This window comes from Cupressus sempervirens, chromosome 5 (assembly GCF_028749045.1).
Source record: "Cupressus sempervirens isolate cs-2001-9-10 chromosome 5, ASM2874904v1, whole genome shotgun sequence".
In the NCBI taxonomy this organism is placed as follows: Eukaryota; Viridiplantae; Streptophyta; class Pinopsida; order Cupressales; family Cupressaceae; genus Cupressus; species Cupressus sempervirens.
The window spans coordinates 199,242,200-199,247,711 of NC_143122.1; positions in this window are offsets into that span (position 1 = coordinate 199,242,200).

Consider the following 5,512-nt stretch of genomic DNA (forward strand, 5'->3'; position numbering starts at 1 on the left):
AGTTTTACTATTAGCAATATTGATAATGTTGTTTGATTTGGCTTATTGTGGAGAAATTGCAATTTCAGTATTATTATTCAGTGTGACATGTTTGGTATCAAGTTTCAGATTTTGTTTTTTATACCATGAATAGTTTGATCAGTGTGATGTTTGGTATCATGTTTCAGATTTTGTTTTTGATACCATGAATAGTTTGATGTTACACTACACTGGGAGTTTTAGCCAAAAAGATTACTATCATGAGATGGTTCCCTCCATAGCATTGAAGATATTTGTTATTGTGCCATGATGACCTCTTGATTCTAGATTAGAGTGTTGGCATGATATAGGATCTCTTGACAGGTTTTGCTATTTAGAGCATGAAGTTTGATTTGTAAAGTTCAAGTTGTCATGTTGTTTTCCCAGGTTATGCAGACATGCAGTGGGAGTTTTGACAATTGGTGTGGTTAGAGCTCTTGGTATTGAGTACTTTGGCGAATTGACCATGGAGGTTCTCTTGAAAACTAAGAGGCTTGGATGAGGCTATAGTTCTCTTGGTTTAGAGAACATTTGTTGAGACGGTTTCTCTTTGGAAGCTTCAGCATGAAGTCCAAGGAGCCTACACCTATGGATGGATGTGAGTTGATTATAGACCTAGTGGAGATTGTTCTTAGATAAGAGTCATTGAGACTTGGTGTAGCCTAGAGGGGCATTCTCACTCCCCATGCTTGGTCTACTTGGCAGATTTGTCTCCCTATGCATTTAGGAGATGGTTGATATTGTTCTTAATTTTGGAATGTTTGGAGTTTGATCTTCTTGTTTATAGGAGCTTTCATTCATGGTGTTTGGGTGTTGTAAATGCTCTCATATGGGGAGGTAAAGGAGATCATACTTGACACAGCTGGGCACTTGATGATGTTGGTAGAAGGATGAGTTATGATTTGTGTTAGTGTTCCTTCCAAGAGTTTTTTTGAGGTCATCTATTGTTGTTATACTTCATTGTTTTTTAACAACAATACGTAGTCTTTTCATTAGGACTTGGAAGATGTCATTTTGCAACAGGTTGGTTGTGGTTCATAGATCATCTCAAGTTAACACTGTACCTTCTATGTGCTGATTGGTAGATTGAGTCAACTTATAGTTGACATTGCTCATGCAATTTAAATTTCTCTATAATGGTCTTCTAGTTTTTTGCACATCAATGGTTTTTTGGTGTGTTTTGTTGGAAGATGGTATATTTGGTGAGTTATTGTATGGGTTGGTTATGTGATTATAAATCTACTGATATTGTATGGATAGTTGGATGTGATTAGTGATTAGCTATGGTTGCTATTCTAGCTACGAAGATTGTCTTTTGACAATCTCTTACCATGGGATTTGGTAAGGGAAAGAGTTTAAGTGGGAGGATATTCAGATTCGAGGTTGTAACATGAGTTGAACTTCAAGTGGGAGATTGTTGGATGTGAAGTCCAACCATCATGACTATTCATTTCATATTCCTCTTGTTTGTCTCTTCATCTTCTGTTGAAGATTGTTGCATAAATATAAGGACAAAGCCCTGTGTATGTAAGTTGTAAGCTGCAGTGACTCAATAAAATATAGGCTCTACTCTTTAGTTTGGATGTAGCCACATTTGTGGTATAAATCATGTGTCTCTTTCTCTATTTTGTGATTTGTAGTTTACCTTTTAAACTTAACATAGCTACCCTGTCAGGTTGATTCCCATAGGCACCCATGGATGGCAGGCATTTATGTTTGGTAGGTGAATTTGAATTTTTGAACATTGAGAGGGAAAATGGCATATAGCCATAAGGAATGTTTCATTCTAGTGGTTGAATCAGTTGCAACATATCGAAAAAGCGGAAGAAGGAAGAAAAGTTTCAGTGTTCGGTAGAACAAAAGGAAGAAGCACGAAATGTGCAGATCGTTTTGTAGGCAAACAAAAAGGAAATTTTGTAAGTTCATAGTTTTTGGATTTGTCCTGTTGAAGTAGTGATTGCTCCAGGCATTGTAGTATGCAGCCATTAAAGCTGCAAGTTTGAAGTTTTAGATTTTCCAAGTTTACAAGATTCTAGAGTTCTTCTGGTTGAAGCAGACTGCTCCCAGATTTTTTTTTTTGTAATAGTTTATAATATTTCAATGGCAAGCAAGCAGGCATAAATATTATTATTGTTCTTCTCCTATCCATCATTGCATATTTTGTAGTTGAAAAGTTCTATGTTGAATGCTTGGCTTCCTAGTTTTAATGGTGAATAAATTTGTATTGTAAGTTCAGCTTACAGGTTCACTCGGCACTTCCTTTGATTTCTGAGCTTACTCGGCTTCCACTTGCTGCCGAGCATTGCAGTTGATGCTGAGCTTACTCGACTTTGTTTGTGTCGAGCTGCCATTTCGAGAGCTGAGCTCACTTGACTTCCTTTTGTGCCGAAATACTCGGCACCCTCCTGTCACTTGGCTTCTATTGGTGCTGAGCAAAATTTCACTTGGCACCTTCAAGAGAGGAGCAAATTTTTAGGATTGAGTTTTTAATTTAATTTTATTTCTCTCACACTAATAACCTCTTTTATTCCAAGCATAACCTGACTAAACGTTTTCCTGTTTTTCATTTGATCATGTTTTCTTCTTCGTTACATGAGTATGTCATGCATTCTAGAATGAAAAGATTATTTGACCCTAAACCTCTTCTAACCAGCATTTGACATCTCACTATCAACTATCAAATACATGTAAAGTTCAATACTGTTTCATTGAATATCACTACATAAAGCATTTCAGATTAACACATCAGCTGATCGGTACACATAAATCTATGTTACATTGTAGTCATAACTAAATTTTTGCAATCGTGGTCAACCCACTAAAGAATTCATGAGGACAATACAGCTATTTGCTCAGTAAATAAATAGTTTAGGGAAATTATGTCTTCAAGTCGTGTAGTTTTAATTGATTTGTCTCACTGTCGCTGCGCCTTGCAGTTGACAAAGAGAATCATCAAATATTTCTTTTTCCCATGCCTTCTGCTTGTCTGCCTTCCATGTGCTCTGTAGCTTTTGTTGTAATAGATATGTATCCCATGGTTTGCACTTGTAAAACAAAGCCATGTGGTCATCCAGTTTATGGGAAATTTAACATTATTACCCGAACTTCAAGTATCCATATCTACATATTTTACCATATCCATAAACCATTATATAGGACCATCACTCAATCTTTGCAATCGTGTTCAGCCAATTGAAGAATATTTTAGGACTAAACTGTCTGGTGGCTGTTCGAAGAGTTCAATTCACATGAGAAACTCAAACAGCTGGTTGATTTTGTTGAATCACTCGTACAGTGTCACGTTATAGTTTTTATTTTTAATTTTTGCCTCGGTTCCTGTCTATTAACATGATATTTAATACATACGATGATGCAGGTCTGGTATGGTAGGCAGACACAAAGAATCTCGGGCCGAAGCTGTCTATTAAATTGCTCAAATTGCGTATAATGTAAATCTTTCTTGTCTGATGTTTGCAGCTTGTCTACTGTGGGTCTCCATGCATTCAATGTGCTATATCTTATAAACTGATTGATGCAAATCCGTGTTTTCAACCCAGAATAATCCAGCCATCTGTCCAAACAGTTTAACTTTATAATTAATATTAAGTTTTATAAAATATTTGATACGAAATCTCCATATATTTGGAGATCAAAAGCCAGGTTTTGAATGTCCTTTCAATAGAAATTTGTCTCCTGACCAACGATGTATTAACTGTTTACTAGCACTTGCACCTTTGAGGAGTGCAAGGGTTACATTGATAGTAAAATTTATACATCAAAGGATTATGTTTAGATAAATTAATGTATCTATAGACCTCTCTATTTCTATATCTACCTGTCTCTTTTTAAATCATAATTTTTCTATACACATCCTTATCCCTTTCTTTATATATTTCTTTTACATACCCATATAGACACATTTCTTCTTCTCTACTTCTAATCTCCCCATTTCTTTACCTTTAGTCGCTTTATATCTATACTTTATTTCTTCTATTTCATTTGATCTATCTATCTATCATCTCATAATTGTTATTGTTTTATCTCTTCATCTCCCCATTCACTCTCATCCTCCCAACTTTGGTATTTGATTCTAATCCATTTATCTACACTCTCTTTTGTCTTCCCTATTTATATCTCTATCAATCTTTTCATATCTACATCTTCCTTCTATCATGCTATTATTTTTTTTACTCACTATCCCCCCTACTTCTCCTTATTCATCTAGCTATCATTTTATATTAAACTAACAATTCAAAACTTGATCTATTTTATCATCTACATTTTTTTTCCTCACCTACATTATTATCAATTGCTTTATAATCATATTATATTTATTGAACAAAACAAAATTTCACATTTTTATAAATAATATTAGATTTGAAAGTAGATAATTATATAATTAATAATTACAAAATATAAATTTATAAATCTTTAAAAATATATTAACAATGTCCATTTCTTTATCACTCTTGTTACATACAATTTGAAGAGTTATCAAACTCCATAAAAGAATGAATGTTAAGGCACATCTGAAATACAATTGCTTTTATAATTATAATTTGTATATGAGGTAACATGAATATTTTTCTAACATTTCAACCATTAGAGTGGGTTAGAATATCCATAATGTGTCTAAGTTGCTAACTTTGCAACCATTAGTCCATACGATGGTCAAAGACTTCCATAATTGATAGAGACTATACATTAATAAAGGTTTTTGAATACAATTTTGCACCTCCAAATGTACTTATGTACATACATTTGGCTCTTCTTGCATTTACAGTAGATAAATATCAAATTCTTTTGACTAAAAAGTAGTCTTCACTTGAAAAAAATGAAAGAGAAAATATAAAATGTTGATATTATTGATTCAAATTTTCATTGATACATTTGGATACAAATTGAATTGATACTGAATGCCATTTACATTGATGTCTGAGCATATGTATATAGTCTTATTTTCCCTTACAACAACTACTTACGGGAATAACTTCCCACAACTATATATTGAACTAATTTTATTTATCTGATCTAAAAACAAAACCCAACCTAATTAATGTAATAAGTCTAACAATCCCCCCCTTTTTACATTAATCCAATAAAAGTGAAAGCCTATCACCAATATTATTCCTCTAGAAACTTTGATGAAGCTTATTCAACAATCTTTGAAAGTAGATCTCTCTCCGCAACTTCAGTTTGCAAATCCTAATCTTGAAGTTGCCCTCCTATCCCAGTATCCTAACTTCAGACTGTATATCCTAAAGTTGACCTTATAATAATATTGTTTCCACCTCCCTTACACAACGAGACATAGTTCCTCCAAAATTTCACATCTCCATGGAGTGTGCTTGATGCCTCCTTTGGTGTTGCACATGAGACACCTTTCCTCTGAAAGTCCACATCTCCTCCGAGTGTGTCTAACACCTCATCAAGTGCTATAGAAACAATCACCACTAATATTTCATGGACACCTTTCCTTTGAAAGTTGACATCT